Raw genomic sequence first — 23,918 nt, 5'->3', positions numbered from 1 at the left:
AGTCCTTTAGAAACTTATAAAATTCTCAAATGAGCAGAGTGGATGCAGAAATGATATTTTCCTTGGCAGTGGAATCTAGAACCAGGGAACACAGGCCCTTAGAATGAATGGTAAGCCATTAACTACTGAGATGAGGAAGAATGTTCTCGGTCAGACATCGGTGAATATTTAGAATTCTCTTCCCCAGAGGATGATGACAGATAATCATTAATCAAGTTCCAGACAGTGATTGATAGGCTTCTATTTATTAATGACTTGAAAGAATGGCGATTCTGTAGAGAAGTGCCTCTGAAGTGGATGATCAGCCATGATCTGGCATGGCAGCGATGATTCGAAGGGCTGAAAGTTCTACTCCTGATCTTATGTTCCTATGGCTACAGCATTTAGATCTCTTCACAGCACACACACAACCCCACCCCCCCCAATACATTTTATGGATTATAGAGTTATAAAGTCATAGAGTCCTACAGCACAGAGACAGGCCCTTTGGCAAAAACTGGTCCATTCCGAACAAAATGTCCATCCATGCTAACCTTGTTTCCCTGCGCTTGGCCCATATCCTTCTAAACCTTTCCTATCCATGGAGTTGTCCAAATGCTTTTTGCAATGTTGTTAATGTACCCGCATCAACAACTTCCGCTGGCAGCTCATTCCATATGCCTACCACCGTCTGTGTAAAAAAATTGCCCCTCAGGTTCTCATTTATTCTTTCCCCTCTAACCTTAAACTGATGCTCTCTCGTCCTTGATTCCCCAACCCTGGGAGAAGGGCATCTTATTCATGTGTCTCATGATTTTATCCACTTTTATTGGATCCCCCCCTCTCCAGCCCTTAATCTCACTCTAAAGAAAGAGGTCCTAGTTTGTACAGACTCTTCCTATAACTCAGATCCGCGAGTCCTGACCGTGTCATTGTAAATTTCTTTTATGCTCTTTCGAGTTTAATAACATCCTTCCAATAGCAAGGTGACAAATGTTAACATAATGCTTCAAGTGCAGCCTCACAAACATCATGTACAACTACAACATAACTTCCCAACTTCTATGCTCAATGCCCTGAACTGATGAAGGTCAGTGTGCCAAAAGCCTTCTTCACTGTCCTGTCTACCAGTGACTCCACTTTCAGAGAATTGTGCACCTGAACTCCAAGGTCCCTCTGTTCCACTACACTTCTCCAGACCCTACCATTTACCATGAAACTCCTACTTTGGTTTGATTTTCTAAAATGCAAAACCTCACACTTATCTATATTAAACTCCATTCGCCATTTCTCAGCCCACTTCCCCAGCTGATCAAGCTCCTGCCATAATTTCTGATAATCTTCCTCACTGTCCATGATATTGCCTATTTTAGTGTCATCTGCAAAGTTACTAATTATTCTTTGTATATTATCATCCAAATCACTGGTATAGACAACAAACAGCAATGGGCTTACAACTGACCCCTGAAGCATTCCACTAGTCACAGGTCTCCAGTCCAACAAGTGTGCTTCCACTATTACCCTCTGCTTCCTATCATCAAACCAATTGTGTATTGAATTTGCCAACTCCCACTGGGTTCCATGCAATCTAACCTTCTAGAACAGCCTACCATGTGGAACCTTATTAAAGGCCTTACTGAAATCCTTACTGACTACATCTACTGCCTGGCCTTCGTCAACCGTCCTGCTCACTGCATCAAAGAACTCCAACAAGCTTGTAAGGCGTATCTCCCACACACAAAGCTATGCTGACTTTTCATAATCAAACCTTGTCTAACCAAATGCATGCATATCTTATCTCTTAGGATCTTCTCAGGTAACTTACCTACTTCAGATACTAGGCTTAATGGTCTATGGTTCCCACGTTTTTCTTTGAAGCCTTTCTTGTATTAGGGGACAACATTTGCTATGTTCTGGGGAATATTTCCTCTCCAAACTCCCCAGGCAATCAGAAACAATCACGTGGATTATGTTTTATCTCTAAATGCTTTTCTATTGGGTGGCACGGTGGCTCAGTGGTTAGAACTACTGCCTCACAGCATCAGGGACCTGGGTTTGATTCCAGCCTCGGGCATCTGTCTGTGTGGAGTTTGCATATTCTCCCCGTGGGTTTCCTCCAGTTTTGTCCCACAGTCCAAAGTTGTGCAGGTCAGGTGAATTAGCCATGCTGAATTGCCTATAGTGTTAGGTGCATTAGTCAAAGGGAAATGGGTCTGGTTGGGTTACTCTTTAGTGGGTCAGTGTGGACTTGTTGGGCTAAAGGGCCTGTTTCCACACTGTAGGGAATTTAATCTGTATGCTTTGATCTTTGTCCCAGTCAGCAACCAGCCTGGCTACCTCCTGAATGCAGAGTGTTAGCAGCCAACACACGTATTGTTAATGTGCTTGAGAACTAGGAGAGAGAAATCTGTATTAGATTCATGAATGTTGTAGGCCTTCCAATCTATACAACTGGAATGATCTCTTAGTATGAACATTACCAAGCCCTTTTGTTTATAAACATTTACTGGTTAACCTCTAAGTGCACCTTGCTCTCTAATAAATAGACTAACATTCTTGATTCTTTTTGTGTGTCTGAAGTTCTTTAAAAGAGAATTCTCTTCCCTTGACCTGTCCCTGTGCATTGATATAATCCACAATTTGAGAAGATTACAGTGTCTGGTCTGACTACTGACTGGTATAATGACTACATGGTGTTCTTTGATTGGCTTTGAGAATACTAACACCCTGTTCAGTTTCTTATCATTTTCTACAAAGCATCAGTGATCTACGCACAATATTGTATAAATCTATTCCTCTTTCAACTGCTTTCACTAGTATTCCCTAAAAATGGTACATAAATTCTGTTGTGAAGGAGGGTCACCAGACCTGAAATGTTAACTCTGTTTCTCTCTTCAGATGCTGCCAGGCCTATTGAGTTTCTCCAGTAATTTCTGTTTTAGTGAGATGTAGATTCTGTATTGGCCTGACCTATATTTCCTGCCATTATATTTACCTAAATGAAGTGCACACTCTTTGACCATGCCTACATTATTTTGTTCTAAAATTACTCCTCCAATATCTTAGCCCTGGTACAGATTTTATTGTAAGCGACAGGTTTACTAATGCTACTTTGATCCTATTGTCTAGATCCTAGATGTAGCCATTGAATGATACTGGAGTTCATCTGATCCCTGGGGGTCACCACTAGTATAGTGTTGCTAAGTTGAACAAATCTGATTGCCTAAAAATACAGGAGAACTACTCATAGGGACTTGCATTGATTGAATCCAACACTTTCGAATTAACAGCACTGCAATCAAACCGTGTATCCTTCCAATCTGGTTCTCATAACCATGGAAACATTGGGACTTGCCTCGAATATGGACAGACCATTCAGGCTTAATTGAGAGGAGTGTAGGAGCAGAGGGACATCATGGGTCAAGGTCATAATTTTCTGGAGAAAGTGAGGACTGCAGATGATGGAGAAATCAGAGTCGAAAAGGGAGATGCTAGAAAAGCACAGCAGGTCAGGCAGCATGCAAGGAGCAGGAAAGTTGATGTTTCTGACATAAGCCCTTCATCAGGAATCCCTGAAGGTGGCCAGGCAAGTTGAAACAGTTAAGAAAGCTGAAGAGATCCTTTAGTTTATAAAAAGAGATATCAAGTATAAAAGCAAGGAAGTGACGCTACACCTCTACAAATTATTGGTCAGACTACATTTGGAGTATTGTGTTCAAGTCTGGGCACTTTATTTAATGAGGGATGTTAAAGCCATAGGTGAGTGCAATAGACATTTACTAGAATGATACCAGGAATGAGACATTTTAAATACAAGAAAAGAATTGAGAGATTGAGTTTATTCTCCTTGGAGCAGAGAAGATAAAGAGTGACCTTATGGAGGAGTTCAAAATGGTAATTTTGATAGGGTAATAAAGGATAGCTTGTTTTCATTAGCTGGTATGTCAATAACTAGCAATTGCAATTTCAAGATTGTCTGGAAGAGAAACAGGAGTGAGATGAGGAGAAACTTCTTAACTCAGAGTTGTTAAGATGTGGAAATGTGGTGCTTGGACGAGTGGTGGAAGCCATTTCCATGGAACGTTTCAAAAGAGAGCCGCATATATATTTGGAAATGATGAATTTAGTGTGCTGTGGCTATAGGGCTGGAGAATTAGACTAGCTTCTGGATTAGAGTGGTGCTGGAAGAGCACAGCAGTTCAGGCAGCATCCAAGGAGCAGGAAAATCGATGTTTTGGGCAAAAGCCCTTCATCAGGAAATGTTGATTTTCCTGCTCCTCGGATGCTTCCTGAACTGCTGTGCTTTTCCAGCACCACTCTAATCCAGAATCTGGTTTCCAACATCTGCAGTCATTATTTTTACCGAATTAGATGAGCTGGCTAGCTCTTTTGGGAGCTTGTACAGACACAATAGGTCAATTGGCCTCTGTCTGTTCTGGAAAATTCTATGATTCTATGAAAAGCAATTGTAGGAATGATTCTGAATGTTGAATTTTTTCCCTGATATCCTTCCTAAATTGGCTTTTCATTGTTTTGGTTCTGTGATTCCTTGCTCATGAAGTAATCCATAACCTATACGTTTGGCTTTCTGTTCAGGAATTCATATAGTTCCTCTCACTCGCCACTGCTCAAAGTTGAAAGTGTCCAGTTTTTGAGTCTCTTCTCAATCTTCCAGCACCTGGATCTTCACATCAGTGGCTTGACTGTATCCCTTGTGTTGTGGGCACAAACTTTGGCTCCATGCGTTCTGTAGCTCAGGCCAGAGCACTGTGTATTTTAAACAATACATCCTCAAAATTACATATACTGATTTAAGTTCAGCAATATATTTCATTTATCGCTGCTCCAGACTGATTTGACAGGTTAAATACCAAATTTACTATCAACACAGCCCTCTTTGTACTTTAGTTTTAATGACTCCTGCACCATCTATTGTATAAATATGATAACCATTTTTCATTCTAATATGCAATCCTTTCACTTGCATCCATTAAATTTTATCTCTAGCTGTAGTTCATTTCCAAATTTTATCTCAGTCTTTTTGCAAATATTTCAGTGTGACTCCCTCCGGGATTTTATCTGCAAGTTTGGATGGAGTTGCAAATCCTGTGGAAATGGATTGCATGGTCAAAGCAACTCCCACAGCCTTATAGTCAATGACAAACTTTAATGGCCTTTGAGAAGGAGATGTGTAGCCATTTTCTTGAACCACTTTTTCCATATGCTGTCGGTACACTGACCATGCTATAAGGGACTATTGCTTTAAACAGTGAGTATTTGCTGCATGATTAGCACCAGTTGATATTTTATATATGTGTAGTGATTGGAAGCAAGTGGGTCTCATTCGCTATGAGATCCTTGATCTAGGCAAATCCGGAATCCCTGGCTGACCAAGGTAAACAGGGAATTCAGAGTTTCTTCAGTTCAGGGGACTGACTCTGAGCTGGCTGGCTACAGTCAGTGTACTGTGTACGAGTAAATAAAGGATGATTTGGTGACAGGATATGACATCTGAGCAGTTATTTCAATATGGAAGTGCTTCACAGACATAAGGTCTATGACACCTCTGGTCGTCCTTGCTGTTCTGGATTCAAGTCTCTGTGCATGACTTGACAACCAAGGAAGGTGTTCAAAATGTGCTGAATATCAACTTGTAAATCATTCCAACACATGTTCTGTATGACTCAATGACTCTGTGACAAGGGTAAGGGTAATAAGAACAGCTGAGACTCCTGCTCAGTTTCGTCAGGGGAAAAGTGTTTGAGGTCCTATCCTCACTGCCTATCGCTCTAGACAACAATGTCTGTAGTGCTCCTGGATTCTTTAAATGAAATATAACACACCAGCACCACCACTCCATAGACATCCAGTCATCCCTGAGCAGAGAAGAGGTTGGTGCAAGAAAATGACCCTGAAGTGTTCAAGTTTTAAGATCAGATCAACTTGTTGAAAAAAATCGCAGCATGTTGAGCAGGTAGAGTAAGGTTTAACCACTGATTTATCCCATTCAGTCTTTTTCCCCTCTGAGACTGAGACTGATGCTTGGGAAATTGGCAGGACAGGAGAAATTACTGCAAAAGTAATTGCAAGCATTCTGTCATCACTATTTGGGGCAGCATAGCGGCTCAGTGGTTAGCATTGTTGCCTCATAGCACCAGGGACCCAGGTTCAAGTCCAGCCTCAGGTAGCTGTCTGTGTGGCGTTTGCACATTTTCTGTGTGGATTTCCTCCCCGATCCAAAGATGTGCAGGTTAGGTAAATTGCCCATAGTGTCTAGGGATGTGTAGGTTAGGTGTATTAGTTAGGGGAATAGGTCTGGGTTAGTTACTTTTCGGAGGGCCTGTGTGGACTTATTAGGTCAAGTGGCCTGTTTCCACATTGTAGCGATTCTGTGATATTGAGATGTACAGCTGTTAAGTAACATTAAAAAAAGTGTCCAGTCCAGGTGGCTTCTGCTCGATGTGTTTCATATTGACAATTCCTGTTGGTCTAACAATATCACGTTAGTTTAATCGTATTCCGGTACTCATCACAAAAAGGACTGGGTAACTGACATTTGCTTTCTAATCTAATCTGGGATAATAAAATGCGATCAGGCACAATATTATGGAGTATTTAGAAATGCTATACAAGAAGATTTTAAGTAAATTAAGCGAAGATGTACAATTGTAAAGCAGATCAAACTGTGCACTTTAAACCCCTGTTTTAAAAGGTAATGACTTCTAGTTTATTGAACATTAATGTTCTTCCCGGTCTTATGAATAAGATGAAGGCAAATGCCTAAAATTGGGTTCAGAAGTCACTGAGGGCATAAGATAGAAATAGAAAATTTGCAACAACAAATAGAGTCTAAAGTTATTGCCATAGGTGATTATCAGTGAAGGAGATGAAGAATAGACGTCTTAAAAGGAGTGAAGGATGGTGTGTAGACTGTCATTGTGAGATGTATAATCAAATGATGTGTATAAACCAACAGAGTTTGGTAAATATGCAGTGGTAGGCAGTTTTATTATATATATAGGCCACGTATACTGTCAATGTTTGCTGTATATGCTGTTGATGCAATATGTACATCATAGGATATACATGAAGTCAATTGCTTGTGGTGCAATTACTGTAATGTAAGATAGCTTAAGGTCTCATTACAGTCTGTGTGCTATGAACATCCTTGCAATAGGTGGTGTATATATTGTCAATATGTGGTATGCATTCCGTCAGCATATAATGACTACACTACCAATATGTGGTATATTTCTTTTAATGTGAGGATAAAAGTCTGGGTATGTGATCTACAGACTGTAATTAAGTGCTATATACATGTGGCATGGTGGTGTGACTAGATCAGCACTGCAATACTGCAGACACCCAAACAATGCTTGTGGATAGAAGTACATATACCTCCATAGTGAACAATGAACTTTAAATTCACTTAATAAATATGAGTTAGTCTTGAGGTGACCATGGTACCAATAGCAATTGCTGCAGAAACCCATCTGGTTCACTGATGTCCTTCAAGAAAAGCTAATCTGCTACCTTTATCTGGCTTATATGTGGTTCTGCACCTATAGCAATGTGATTGATTTCTAAATGCCCCTAGAAATGGCCTAACAAGTCAGTCCCTGTACAAAATCGAAATGAAGTCTGATCAAGGAATGAATTTGACAAAGATTACCAGAAGCGGAAATGGAACATATGGCCCTATTGAATCTTCAAGGTTCTCCTTACTGATATCTAGTAATTGGGAGATCTATCTCAGAGACAATTCCAGCAACAGTCTGTCATGGTTGTCTGCATAGAATTATACCTTCCAGATAATTTACCAAACACCACGATCACAATCCATAGATATGTCTTGTCCAACTGACAGGGTAGATCCACCAGAGGGGGTGGCATAGTGGTATACTACGAGGAGAGAGTTGCCCAGGGAATATTTAATGCTGATACTGGTTCTGATGGAGTCTCATATCGTCAGGTAAAATATGGGGCATGGAAACATCCTGCTGATCACCACCCATCGCACCCCCTCAGTACTCTTCCAAGTTGAATATCACGTGATGTACTGATCATTGCAAGGTCACAGGATAAACTTTAGATGGGAAGTTAAATGTCCATAACCAACAGTTCCACAGCAGTACTGTTATTGGCCAAGCTAGTCAACTGTTAAAGGACATAGTTGCTAGACATGGTCTGTGGTAATTTGTGAGGGAAGCAGCAAGAGAGAAAAACATACTTAACTTCATCCATACTAATCTGCTGGGGGCAAGTGCATCTGTCTATGTCATTGTCAGTAAGAAGATCACTGTACAGTTCCTGTGCAGACAAATTTCTGTCTTCATACTGGGGATACTTTCCTTCCACATTGAAAGGGTCAGATTTTAAACAGATGTAACATCTCAAAGCAAGATAACTGTGACATCCCACCATCAGCAGTTGAACTGTACTCCAATTAAATGCATAGCCTCATGAACTGGGAAATCTCCCTTTTTACAATTACGCAGGAATGTCCTCGCTAGAAGAAAAAAAAGAACAAATTTAACCTGGTTCATTACCTCACCAGTCATTACTCAATCATTAACAAATTGATGGAAGATGCTATCCATTGTGTAATCAAAGGGCAATCCTTCAATAATAACCTGCTCAGTCTGCGTTTTGCCAGGGCTACTTGACATACAGCACTGATCCAAACATGAACAACAATGCTGCAATCAAATGGTGAAGGAGCTTTAACTATACTCTAACTATATTTGATTCAATGGGATTCGGCAGCAAAACTTTCCATTGGTTGGAATCATTTCTGACACAAAATAAATTGTTGTATTTGCAGGCTAACCACCTCAGCTCCAAGACATGCCTGCAGGGCTTCTTCATGATAGTGTCCTTGGCCCAACCATCTTTCAGTTGTTTCATCAATGAAATTCCCTTCATTGTGAGTTCTCAGGTGGGCATGTTCATTGTTGCAAATAAAGCAAGACTTGGACAATATTCAGGCCTGGGTTGATACATGGCAAGTAAACCTCAAGCCACATAAGTGCCAGGCAACATCCATCTCCAGTAAGAGAGAATCTAACTATAATCCCTTAACATTCATGAACATTACAATTGCTGAATCTCCCATTGTAAACATCCTGGAGGTATTGACCAGAAATTAAATGGACCAGCAAAATAAATGCTGTAGCTATGAAAGTACATCAAAGGCTGGTGATGCTGCAGTGAGTAACTCACTACTTTGCTCCTCAAAGCCTATTCACAATTTACAAGACACGAGTCAAGAGTGTGATGGAATACTCCCCACATGCCTAAACGAGTACAGCTGCAATAACACCGAAGAAGCTCAAAACCATCCTGGACAAAGCAACCCAGTTGATTGGCACGAGATTCACCATCTTCAACATGAATTTGCTCTGCCATTGGCATATTATGACAGCAGTGTGTATCGTCTCTGCAGAAATTCAACAATGCTCCTTCAAAACCCATGACTGCCATGGAATAACTAGAGGACATTTCCTGATAAAGCGCTTGCTTTCAGAACTGAAGTGTAACATTTGTGTCCTACAAGTTCATCCAAAGGTGATTGCTAATGGAATTGGGAAGTACCAAAAAAAAATGGAAGATCTTGCAAATCTCAAACAAAGAAGTTCAAGGACAGCAGATACATGTGAACACCACACCTGCAGGTTCTCCACCAAGCCATTCACTATCCTGACTTAGAAATAATCTCCATTCCTTTGCAAGATCAAAATCAAGGAACCATCAAAATAGCACGGTGAGTCTAAGAACAACACATTTGAGTAGGCAGCTCACCACCACCTTCTCCAAAACAATTCAGGGTGTGCCTTGCCAGAAAATCCCTCGTGATGAGAATGATTTTGAAAGCAATTGCTGATAGAATGTGATGCATATGCTTTCAGTGTGTGGTCTGTGAACTGTCACTATGTGATGGATATGCTTCAGTAAGCAAGTACAAGATAGAACCTTTGCCAAAACATGGATTTCTTGCAAAATTACTGAGTATGTTCTAAATACAGTAAATTGCTTGCTCTTGGGCAGGTTATTTGTGGTGACCTGAAGTGATGAGTAGATTTGAAATATTTGCTGGACTTGAAAGGCCTCCATGGCAAATCTTCCATTAGTCACTTGCTAAGTTCCATCATTCAATATTATTATTACTCTGAACTCTTGGGTTACTTACACAAATAAGTTCTCTACAATGAGTGAATTGGATAATTTCCAGCTTAGTTAGGGTATTTCTCAAACTAACAGCAGTACAACAGGTATATCTATCTCTTGTTGTCAAATATGCTCAACTAGCCACCAGGGATCAGGGAATTGTTCAATTTGCTACATCTCTCAGTTGAATAAAGCAAGGGGAACATGACTAAAGTGTAAGTAATCAGACACTGTTATTTGGCAAGTCCATCTTTCAATACGCAACCAGCATTCTTTAAGACAGTCAAATCACTACGACTTCTGGAGGATAGTGCTGAGAGAGCAAGATTGAACTCTGGTGTCAATTTTAAAGTTGAAGCACCACATATACAATTAAAAAACAAATGCATAGTGTCTTGGATTTTTCCGAGAATCACAAGACAATCACAAATTCAAAACATTTTCTCAGTTTTCTGTACTTGTTCAGAGGTTTGAAGGGAGATTTTCACGTTGTTGTCTGTCAATTCCAAATTGCCATTGATTATTGAAATTGGTTTCTTTAATGGCTGCCAGTTCTTACTTCATTTTCTCTGTCGGAAGGCAAAATTAATATTTGTGAATAACTGGAGGACATTTCCTAATGAGGTTCTTGCTTTCGGAACTGAAGAGTAATGTTTGTGTCTGACAAGTTCATCCAAAGGTGATTGCTAATGGAATTGGGAAATACCAAAAACAAAATATGGAAGATCTTGCAAATCTAAAACAAAGACAGAACATGAAGGCAATCATCAGGAGACCAGGAAACATCTCTGGAGAGAGAAGCAGAGCTAATATTTCAGGTTGGGAATCAAGTTAAGAGGTCCCCCAGAATGGCTTGGGATCTAGTCTAATCTGAGACAGCATATGTGGTAAGGCCAATGTGCTCAGGAGAAATGACTTAAAAATCACGCAACATCAGGTTATAGTGCAATAGATTTATTTGGAAGTACAAGCTTTTGGAGTGCTGCTCCCTCATCAGGTAGCTAGTGGGCAGGATCATAGGACACAGAATTTAGAGCAAAAGATCAAAGTATCATACAACTGATGCGATGTACTAAATAAACCTCGATCTCTGTTAAGTCTTTACTCACTTAGAATGGGGATGCAGATTTCGAGTGATTAATATATAAATCTCAGAACGTTTTTCAATCACAGACCCGATATAACTCAAGGTTTTATAAAAGAAAGTGACATATCAGCTCAGACAATGAATTAAAGGTGTGAGGTTAGAGTCTGATTGCATCCCAACCTTGAGTCAGACTGGTTCTATTTCCAAAGTAAGAATTTATAAAATGTCATATGGACTGAGTGCCTACAGATTGTGTGCTTTTTGAACAAAATAGAATGTATTTGCGAATACAAATCTACAAATGCAAATTCACCCAATAGATGTGTGTGTGTGTGTGTGTGTGTGTGTGTGTGTGTGTGTGTGTGTGTGTGTATAATGTAGTGGGGTCCCCTGTAGTGTAACATGAACCTAAGGTACCGGTTGAGGCCGTCGTCATGGATACTGAATTTGGCTATCAGCTTCTGCCTGATAACTCTGTGTTGTTGTGTATCCTGAAGTTATTTTTATAAAACTTTAAGTTGTCTCGGGACAGTGACTTGAAAGAAATTCTAGAATTTACATATTAATCACTTGAAATATGCATTCACACTCTAAGTGATTATAGACTTGACAGCAATCTTCCTGAAGAAGGGCTGATGCCCGAAACTCCGATTCTCCTGCTCCTTGGATGCTGCCTGACCTGCTGCGTCTTTCCAGCAACACATTTTCAGCTCTGATCTCCAGCATCTGCAATCCTCACTTTCTCCTTGACAGCAATCTAGGTTTGTACAATACATCACATGAGTTGTATGACACTTTGATCTTTTATTACAAATTCTGTTTCCCATGATCCTTCCCCACCAGTTACCTGATGAAGGAGCTGCGTTCCAAAAACTTGTACTTTCAAATAAACCTGTTGGACTATAACCTGGTGTTGTGTGATTTTTAACTGTGTCTACCCCAGACCAACGTTGGCACCTCCACATCAAGAACTGAGTCACTTTTGGATTTGATTTGCACCTGCACCAGGCCAGGTGTTAGACTTGGAGGTAGGTGAGCACTTCGGGGACAGTGACCACAACTCGGTGACTTTTACTTTAGTGATGGAGAGGGATAATCGTGCGCCGCAGGGCAAGAGCTATAGCTGGGGGCAGGGAAATTATATGCAGTGAGGCATGACTTAGGTTGTGTGGATTGGAAAAACAGGCTTCAAGAGAAGAACACTAATGAGATGTGGGGATTGTTCAAGGAGCAGCTACTGCGTGTCCTCGATAGGTATGTACCAGTCAGGCATGGTGTAAAGGGCCTTGTGAGGCAGCCGTGGTTTAGTAAGGAATTGGAGTCCCTTGTGAAAGGGAAGAAGGCGGCATATGTAAAGATGAGGCGTGAAGGTTCAGTAGGGGCGATTGAGAGTTATAAGGTAGCCAGGAAGGAGCTAAAGAGGGAGCTAAGAGAAGCGAGAAGGGGACATGAAAAGTCTTTAGCTGGTAGGATTAGGGAAAACCCAAAGGCTTTCTATAGGTATGTCAAGAATAAAAGGATGACTAGGGTAGGTATCGGTCCAGTCAAGGACAGTAGTGGGAAGTTGTGTGTGGAGGCGGAGGAGATTGGAGAGACATTAAATCAGTACTTTTCATCAGTATTCACTCAGGAACAGGACACTGTTGCTGATGTGAATATGGAATCACAAATAATTAGAATGGATGCCCTGGAAATATGCAGGGAAGAGGTTTTGGGAATATTGGAAAGGATGAATATAGATAAGTCTCCTGGGCCTGATGGCATTTACCCCAGGATCCTATGGGAAGCTAGGGAGGAGATAGCAGAGCCATTGGCCTGGATTTTTATGTCGTCATTGTCAACGGGAATAGTACCAGAGGACTGGAGGATAGCGAATGTGGTCCCATTGTTCAAGAAAGGGAGTAGGGATAGCCCTAGTAACTATAGGCCAGTGAGTCTGACTTCAGTGGTGGGCAAAGTCTTAGAGAGAATGGTAAGGGATAAGATTTATGAACATCTGGGTAGGAATAACGTGATCAGGGATAGCCAGCATGGTTTTGTGAAGGGCAGGTCGTGCCTCACAAACCTTATTGAGTTCTTTGAGAAGGTGACTATGGAAGTGGATGAGGGTAAAGCAGTAGATGTTGTGTATATGGATTTTAGTAAGGCGTTCGATAAGGTTCCCCATGGTAGGCTAATGCTAAAACTTCGGAGGTATGGCATTGAGGATACATTAGAGGTTTGGATTAGGAATTGGCTGGCTGGAAGGAGACAGAGGGTAGTAGTTGATGGATTATGTTCATCTTGGAGCGCAGTTACTAGCGGTGTACCACAAGGATCTGTTTTGGGACCATTGCTTTTTGTTATCTTTATAAATGATCTAGAGGAAGGACTTGAAAGCTGGGTAAGCAAGTTTGCGGATGACACAAAAGTCGGTGGAGTTGTGGATAGTGAGGAAGGAAGTGGTAGGTTACAGCGGGATATAGATAAGTTGCAGAGCTGGGCGGAAATGTGGCAAATGGAATTCAATGTAGCTAAGTGCGAAGTCGTTCACTTTGGTAGGAATAACAAGATGATGGATTACTGGGCTAATGGTAGGCTACTTGGTAGTGTGGATGAGCAGAGGGATCTTGGTGTCTATGTACACAGATCTCTGAAAGTTGCCACCCAGGTAAATAGTGCTGTGAGGAAGGCATATGGTGTACTGGGCTTTATTGGCAGAGGAATTGAGTTCCGGAGTCCTGAGGTCATGTTGCAGTTGTATAAGACTCTGGTGAGGCCTCATCTGGAGTATTGTGTGCAGTTTTGGTCGCCATACTATAGGAAGGATGTGGAAGCTTTAGAACGAGTGCAGAGGAGGTTTACCAGGATGTTGCCTGGAATGGTAGGAAAATCTTATGAGGAAAGGCTGAGGCACTTGGGGCTGTTCTCATTGGAGAAGAGAAGGTTTAGGGGAGATCTGATAGAAGTGTATAAGATGATTAGGGGTTTAGATAGGGTAGATACTAAGAACCTTTTACCGCTAATGGAGTCAGGTGTTACTAGGGGACATAGCTTTAAATTAAGGGGTGGTAGGTATAGGACAGATGTTAGGGGTAGATTCTTCACACAGCGGGTTGTGAGTTCATGGAATGCCCTGCCCGTATCAGTGGTGAACTCTCCTTCTTTATGTTCATTTAAGCGGGCATTGGATAGGCATTTGGAAGTTATTGGGCTAGTATAGGTTAGGTAGGACTCGGTCGGCGCAACATCGAGGGCCGAAGGGCCTGTACTGCGCTGTATCCTTCTATGTTCTATGTTCTATGTTTCGTCCCATGTGTAGGTAATACCATCAGTACTTTGGAACCTCCTGTGAAGTCCGGCTGTACTGTGATTTCTGGAATTTATTTGGTTCCGTTCCTGCTGCTTCTGATTGCCAGTTCCAGTTGTTCGTTACAGTGGCTGGTATATAGGGTCCAGGTCAATGTGTTTGTTGATGGAGTCCGTGGATGAGTGTCATGCTTCCAGGGATTCTCTGGCTGTCCTCTGTTTGGCTTGTCCTATGATTGTTGTGTTCGAATTTGTGGTTCCGTCATCAGTGTATATGGCTACTAGGGACAGCTGGTCATGGCGTTTAGTGGTTAGATGGCGGATGTGGATTGCTAGTTATTTGCTTGTTTGTCTGATATAGTGTTGCATGTAGTTTTTACATGGAATCCTATAAATTACAATAGTCTTGGTCATGATGGGTATAAGGTTTTTTGTCCTGTTGATTTGTTGTCTGAGCGTGGTTGTCGGTTTATGGGCTGTCATGGATCCCAGTGGGTGGAGAAGTCTGGCTGTCAGTTCCAAGATGTTTTCTACATAAGGTAGTGTGGTTAGTGTGTTAGGTTGCGGCATGTCTCATCGCATTGTTCATCTGTCAGGCATCTGCGGATGAAGTTACGGGGATATACGTTCTTCGCGAATACTCTGTGGAGGTGTTCTTCCCTTCATAGGTTGGGTGTGCTGCAGTGTGTTGTAGCTCTTTTGAACAGGATCCTAATGCAGCTTCTCATGTGTGTATGCGTTCAGGTGGTTGCTGTTGTAGTTCAGGACCTGTATGTGGCTGTCCTGTCCAGTTTTGTGGTGCATTACATAAAAAATGCCTCAGAACTGACAGCCAGACTTCTCTGACTGCTTGAACTCATGACAGCCATGCTCAGGCAACAACTCACCAGAACAAAAGACCCTATACCCATCCTGTGCAAGACAAGCATAATTTATAGGATTCCATGCAAATACTGCATGAAACACTGTACAGGACAAACAGGCAGACAACTATCAATCCACATCCACAAACACTAACTAGCCACTAATCGCCACAACCAGCTGTCCCTAGTAGACACACACACAGATGACAGGGACCACAAATTCGACTGGGACAACACAGCAATCATAGGACAAGCCAAATAGAGGACAGCTGGAGAAGCATGGCACCCATCCACGGACTCCGTCATTAAAAACACATAGACCAGGACCCAATATATCGGCCACTACAATGAGCAACTGGAACCAGCAACCGGAAGCAGCAAGAATAAATTCCAGATGATACAGTACAGCAGCACTTCACAGGAGGCTCTAAAACACTGAAGATGTTGCCTGGACAGGGGTTGATACATCTGCAAATCAACTTCCCAGCTCAGCAAAAATCCCCACAACCATGACAACCGAGCTACAAGTCTTACCGCAAACCTTGAACACTTTTGAATTTGTTAGGTTAGATTACCTGGCAGAAGGGGGGCTTCCACAGTGGATTCATAAGCAATAGACATTAACCTAAAATTTGCAGAATTAGCCAAAATGAAGTTAACTGAAATTAGATGGAATTAAATGAATGAGAAGGAAAATAAAATGAAATTGGTGATGGGCGAATGATTTGAAAGGTCAGTGGTTTGTAAATATTTCAATGTTTTACTGAAGGAATGTGTGTGTAAGTTTAAATTGTAACTCTGAGTATTGTAACTCCACAACAATGGACTGAACTGCCATTGTAACTCTGGAAAAGGTGAAGTTTTGTTCAAAACAGAGTCAGTGACTTAGATGTAATGATATGGATGATTAATCAGCTAAATTTGTGATTGCCATAGAATTGTGCTGTGTAAATATGATATGTTTGAGGAGACGGTGTAAAGTGATAAACATCACGAGCAAGCTAAAGCTGAGGTCAAAGTTCATTAAGGCTAAGGGATAAGCCTCTTTACAGGGAGATACAACCGAGTGTTAATGAGCAATTAATCAAACTAGCCATGGTAAGTGACACACTTTTGGTCAAACTGTCATTTGCTGGAGACTGGACAATGTCAAGATTCGAATAAACAGTTTCTTTGTACAAAAAGCGCATAAAGAAATCTTGCTTCAAAGCGATAGTTACAAGCTCAGAATGGAAGTCAGCTGCTTGAAGTTCGGACAGAGTAGGCTGATCACCTGTTCTGGTCTGATCCTCAGACACATCCATGTTTACCTAGAAGCACAATATGGACAAGAGTTTTAGAGTGTTTTATGTTGTGTAGTTTGCTTTAATAAAGAGCATCTGATATATTCCGTTGTAAGACCTGCCTTGGGTTACTGATCGCCAGAGAGAACCCGGTGGATTAAGGTAATTTGGAATAAAGGTTCACAGCACTCATGCTATCAGCCAACAGACTCTTCCCAGCCTCATTAAGTGCAGGCAGTCAATTAATGTCACCACCACCACACACACACACACACACACACACACACACACACACACAGGGACCGGTGGCCAATCAGTTACAACCCTGGCAACTTATACCCCAAATGCTGGATGTCTGATGGCAGTGTGAAAGGGCCAAGATCTCGAATGAGTGTCTGACCTGACATTGAAATGTTTGATAGCATTGTTCAGTCAGTTCTGTGGGCAACAATTGTGGATAAGTTGGCAATGATAGAAGTAGGTGCCACTTCCACTGGTTCACCTGAAGCCAAGCCTCACATAGAAAACACACTGACAGTGTGGTACCCCAATGTTCGACAGTGACCCCCTGTGTGCCCTGTCCATCACTGACAAGTATATTGTACGCATGCTTCAAGGTAGAAAAAGGAAACCTTCCAGATGGAAGCCATGAGTTTGGCTGGAGATGGCAAAGGTGAGGATTCATCGAGAGGGTAGAACCTCAAGTTTGAGTTCGTGCGAGGGGTGGAGGGTGGAAGATATGCATGTGGATCTAGATCCATCAAAAAGTTACAATGCAGAAAGTCGCCATTCAGCTCATTGTGTCTGCTCTGGCTGAAGAAGCTACCCAACTATTCCTATCCGAGAATCTGGTCTTACAGGTGACAGGGCTTCAGGCACAGTATAAGGTAGTTCACAGAATCACAGACTTAGTATGGCAGAATCATAGAATTACAGAATCCCTAGAGTGTGAAAACAGGCCCTTCGGCCCAACAAGTCCACACCGACCCTCCGAAGAGTAACCCATCCAGACTGATTGCCCCTATCCTATATTTAACCCTGACTAATGCACTTAACTTATGCATCCTTGAACACTATGGGACAATTTAAAATGGCCAATTCACCTAATCTGCACATCCTTGGATTGTGAGAGGAAACTGAAGCACCCAGAGGAAACCTGTGCAGACATGGGGTACAGCTAAATGATTTTGTCCATTCAGTGATGTTGAGGGCTAATTATTAACCATGTAGCAGGAGCACATTTGGGAAGTTGTGTGGGTGATGAGCCTAATGACAGTCAATAAGTGGAGGAGGCTGGTATAATTGCAACTTTTAAAAGGCATTTGGATGGGTATATGAATAGGAAGGGTTTGGAGGGATATGGGCCAGGTGTTGGCAGATGGGACTAGGTGGATTGGGATATCTGGTCGGCATGGACGAGTTGGATCGAAGGATCTGTTTTCATGCTTAACATCTCTATGACCCTATGACTCTAATAGGATTCTGAAATATTCCTTGGGTATGTGGTGTTAACCTTGATTGACACAAAGAGTGAATGATGTAGATTTGGGGGGAGGTGGTGATGAAGGAGCTGAAATGGGAGTCATGCCAGTTGCTGGAAGTGGTCCTTTCTCAAAGGTGGTGAGTTGGTGAGTGATTTGCTTTCCTCTTTCTGGCGAATGGAAATGGACCCATAAAGTCAGGGTAAAGTCAGGGTAAAGTCAGGGACTGGTGAGGGGCTGTCAGCTGAGCTTTCCTTTGGAGCCAACTACTGTCTGCCTTGCAACAAACACTAGATGGCAGCACCATTGGCTGTGGGAAGAAACTGGAGTTCGTGCGAGGGGTGGAAGGTGGAAGGTATGCATGAGGACCTTAGATCCATCAAAAGGTTACAATGCAGAAAGACGCCATTCAGCCCATTGCGTCTGCTCTGGCTGAAGAAACTACCCACCCATTCCTATCCCACTTTCCAGAAGCTGGTCTTACAGGTGACAGAGCTTCAGGCACAGTATAAGGCAGTTCACAGAATCACAAAATTATTATGGTCAGAAGAAGGCCATTGGGTCATTGTGTCAGAGCTGCCAGTCAGGCTGTATGACCTCATGCCAATCTCCTGCCTTTTCACCATTTCCCGCAACACTATTACTATTCAAAAAAAAATCCAGTGTCCTGTTTAATGCGGATTGAGGAAGATTGTGAGATCATTCTCTGTAAGGGATTGGAAGGCAAGAAGCAACTCTTGAGATGTTCCATGAGTGATTGACAGCAAATGGGATCCCAGGTTTTATTCATAGCTCATTCTGTTTCAAGCAACAGCTTCAACAATGCATGCCGCAGGCACCCACAGGGGAAAGGACTTTCCCTGAAGACTGACGGGGGGATAGAAATCTCAGAGGGTGCACCATCCCTGCATCTCATTCTAGGCAAGCACAACTCAAGTACTCATACTGTGGTGAGATCATGTGTGGCTGGAGAATGTGAGACACTTGAACTGCCCACTGCACAATTACCAGAGCAGATGCTGGAGACTGTGTTAAACCAGCACGCTAAAACTTGGTGGAGTGGCGCAGTGTGAGTTAATGCTGAATCAGAGGTGACAAGCCTCTGGGGTTGGCAAGAAGGCTCAAGATGGGATTTCATGAGATCTGTCAGAGACCTCAGGGGGAAATGTGCACCTTAGCAAGAGCAGGGGACGTGTGCATTCAGGCTACAAGGTGCTGTGGTCTTTCCCTTGTGTGCATTCTGACTCCTCTGGCGAGCATTGGTGACTTGTAAGGACAGCCGAATACAGTAAAAAAATGGCTGCTGAAGATGTTTGCTGATCTTCTGTTCGACACACCTTGTTACTGAGATTTAATAGCCAGTGACTTGACAAGAAGGGAATGAGATGCTTGGCCTTTTATCATGTGATTTAAAAAGAAAAACACCTTATTCATAAAACTTGCAAAATAAACATAGCTTAAGCATTTCAAGTTGGATATCACAGCCTTTGCGTGTAAATGTAATGTACAATTGCAACAAACTTCATATTTATTCCACATCTGGTATGCAGCCCAAGGGAATATATTTCAAATTACAAATTGCAGAACGAGTAAATGACATAAATCTTTCCACTCAAAATGTTTCTTTTTTGGTAGTCTTGATTTACACCATAAATTCTTTGTGAAACAAATGTAGTGAGAGGGGTATTATATATCCTGGCCCCTAGGCGCAGCGCTGTGTCTGAAAGGCTTGGACATTGACCTTTCTCCATCGCATCTCCACAGAAGTTGCCCAAGCCTGGTGGCATTCATCAGCATCTTCTCCTGGAATTTGAAATGCGTCAGACCATAAGGGCAACACTATGGACTGAAAAACTAGCATGTTTCTGGTAAACCAATGAATGTCCATCACTGAGTTGATGGTTCTCCATGCAAAGTTGATATTTGTCTCATTATACAGCCTGTGAAGTATGGTCCAGCTTCTTGGCATTGCTCGGATGAACCTCAACAAAAATAATTTGAATCTCCATCTAGAACTTGTTTGCAAAGGTGCATGCCCACCACAGCCACTTGTTCAAGCTGCTCTGAAGGGCTGGGGCGCAGTGATTGGCACAGCAATAGCATTTCCAGCTTGACTTGCAGTTCACAACAAGAAAAAGCAAAATGCTGATCTCTTCGGCACAGGAGCAGGGAATGGGCCAGACCTGTACCACGTGTAGCAACACTGAGAGTACCTCATCCCCTTGATGACCAGGTTCGCCTCAGCAGTAGAGAGGGACCACGTGCTCAGTGAAAACCAATGCAAAGTACTCATTAAAGGCCTCCCTGACTTCCTCTGGCTCCATGGATAAGTTCCCTCCTTTGCCTTTGAGTGGACCTACTTTTCCCCTATTCATCCTCTTGCTCCTAATATATGTATACCATGCCATGAGATTATCTTTAAACCTACTTCCCAGAACATTTCATGATCCCTTCTAGCCCTCATAATTCCTTGTTTAAGATTTTTCCTGCTTCCTTTATTTCCTTAAGGGCCTTATCTGATTTGAATTTCTGAAACCTTACAAATGCTTCCTTTGTATTTTTGATCTTGGCTACATTAGAAAAGGTCCAATCTGTCTTCTTTCTTTGTTTAAGTCAGCATAGAACACAGAATATACATCGCAGTACAGGCCCTCGATGTTGCACTGACCTGTGGAACCAATCTGAAACCTATCTATCCTACACTACTCCATTTTCATCCATATGTTTATCCAATGACAAATTAAATGCCCTTAAGGTTGGTGAATCGACGACTGTTGCAGGCAGTGCGTTCTACAGCACCACTACTCTCTGACATATCTTTTACCCCTCAATTTAAAGCTATACCCCCTCATGCTAGCCATCACCATCTGAGGAAAAAGGCTATCATTATCCACCCTATCTAACCCAATGATTATCTTATATGTCTCAACTAAGTCATCTCTCAATCTTCTTCTCACTAACGAAAACACCTCAAGTCCCTCAGCCTTTCCTCATAAGAATTTCCCTCCATACCAGGCAAAGTCCTCGTCAACCTTCCCAGCCTTTCCAAGCCTTCCATATCCTTCCTATAATGCAGTGACCAGGACTGTACTCAATACTCTGAGTGTGGCCACACCAGGGTTTTGTACAGCTGTAACATGACCTCATGGCTCTGAAACTCAATCCCTCAACCAACAAAAGCTAACACACTGTACGCCCGCTTAATAACCCTATAAACTTGGGTGGCAACTTTCAGGGATCTATATACATGGACATCTCATTGCTCATCTACATTACCAAGAACCTTGCCTTTAGCCCAGTACTATGTATTCCTGTTGCTTCTTCCAAAGTGAATCACCTCATACTTTTCTGCATTAAATTCCATTGCCACCTCTCAGCCCAGCTCTGTTGCTTATACCCCTCTGTAACCTGCAACATTCTTCAGCACTATCCACAACTCCACCAAAGTTAGTGTCATCCTCAAATGTACTTACCCATTTCCTTAACAATGGGATCTCCAATGACTAATGCAAATGCATTCTTAAGGCTCTCTCTCATTCAAGAGTGTTCTAACTCCACCAACTCTGTACCATTTATGCTCAATGATGTGCAGCTCAGTGACATTGTTGAAAGGTAGCTCCAGAGTCCAGCAGCCTGTGCACAACACCTTGCCTCTCTGTCAGGAGCTCTCTCAGGTATGTGAGAAGGTGGGCAAGTGGACCTCCCTATGGCTGTCAACATCTGAGATCTGCTCTCAGGTTACTCATCAAGGTCATCACTGGCAAAGGGAAAGACAGAGAGGATGCAGCCTTTTCCCAGCTCTGTTGAAAGTGACAGGGAGCACTTGAATTTGATTTAGGTAGACAATATAAACACAAACAAGTGAGAATGGATGAGAATTGCCATTACATTTGATGTATTTCAGATATTTGTCCATTCTTTGTAAGATTTTATTTTGACCTTAAATTAAATGTGAATTTTTTTTTTGAAGAATAGACCAGGCTGAAAAGCCCGGAGATAGAAAGGCTTGAGATGGATGAGGTTCTTTCCCTCTACTGAAACAAGACTTTCCAAGATAAGTTCCACCACCACTGCCTTGTCAAGTGAACCACCTCACGATTAAACCCTCCTGAGCGTCTGGTCCTTGGTTGCCTGTATGGTCAGGGCCTGCCTTGAGTGCAACCTGTTGGTGTTTGTCCCCCAGCATCCTGCTCTGAATCCGAATCTTCACCAGCTCTTCATCAGCAGTTTCTTGCCCCTCAGCGCACCAGTTTGTATAGTGGCACAATTGTATGTTGCATAGCATCAACCGTTCTATCCTGGCAATGAAATCTCAATGTACGCAGACGACAGCTGGTTCTGGTGCTGTGAGCCTCTGATTGCAGCTTAGATCCGCCATGGCTTTTGCATTTCTTACTGGCATCAGTCACCATTTCCTGAGTGGAGACCTCCTGTCTCCTAGCAGTGATGCTGAGGTGAAGAGTATTGTTGTCTGAGACTGGAGAAGACATAGGAGACATGATTACTCCTGGGGTACCGTGCACAGAGCTGCAGAGCTCTCTGGTGGTGATCACAGTGAAATTCTGTGATTGAAACCCCTTATGACTTATGAAGGCCTCCACCTGACCAACAAATGCCTTATAATTGACACTGGGTTGCAATCTATTGTACCTGCTAGCGCACAAAATCTTTTGGCTTTTCCTGCTAAACTTGGCTCAATGGTTGAATGGTGGACTCTGTAGCTGTCTCGGATAAAGCACGTGTTACAATCAGTGCTGCACTCTGCATTGACCTGCCAAATTCCAGATGGCCCCTGTCCCGGCCTGAGATTCAGATACAGGGCCTTGAGCATGACTTGCATTGGGCAGACTCCCAGCCAGTTTTGAGGTAAATCTCTACACCCCCCCCATGATTTTACAAAGAGACATGACAATTTTTTTTAGATTAGATTACTTCCAGTGTGGAAACAGGCACTTTGGCCCAACAAGTCCACACTGACCAGCCGAAGCGCACCCACCCAGACCCATTCCGCCTACATTTAACCCTTCACCTAACACTACGGGCAATTTAGTACGGCCAATTCACTTAGCCCACGCATTTTTGGACTGTGGGAGGAAACTGGAGTACCCAGAGGAAACCCACACAGACACAGGGAGAATGTGCAATTTCCATACAGACAGTCACACAGACAGTCACCACTGGTCACCTTTCTCCATTTCGAGAAACTCCCTTCAACTTCTACTCTTTGTCTCTTGTTGCTCAACCAGTTCTTTATCCACCTAGCTAGAACTCCCTGCACACAATGTGACTTCACTTTCTCCATTAGTTTACCATGGGGAACCTTATTAAATGCCTTATAAAGTCCATGTATATGACATCTACAGCCCTTCCTTCATCAATCAACTTGGTCACTTCCTCAAATAACTCTATTATGTTGGTAAGGCATAATCACCCCCACACAAAATCATGTTGCCTGTTACTGGTAAGCCCATTCTTTTTCAAATGTAAATAGATTTTAATCCTCAGTACCTTCTCCAGCAACTTTCCCATCACCAATGTCAGGCTCACGTTTCTGTAGTTATCTGGAATTTCCCTGTTGCCCTTCTTGTACAGGAGGATAACATGAGCAACCCTCCAGTCCTCCAGCACCTCACCTGTGTTTAAGGATGATACAAAGATGTCTAAGAGGGCCCCAGCTATTTCTTCTCTCGCTTCCCTCAGCAACCTGGGATAGCTCCCAAGCAGACCTGAGTATTTGTTCACCTTAATATCCTTGAGCTTACTCAACACA

This window comes from Hemiscyllium ocellatum, chromosome 29, assembly GCF_020745735.1.
Source record: "Hemiscyllium ocellatum isolate sHemOce1 chromosome 29, sHemOce1.pat.X.cur, whole genome shotgun sequence".
NCBI lineage: Eukaryota > Metazoa > Chordata > Chondrichthyes > Orectolobiformes > Hemiscylliidae > Hemiscyllium > Hemiscyllium ocellatum.
Note: the sequence above shows the minus strand (reverse complement) of the source record.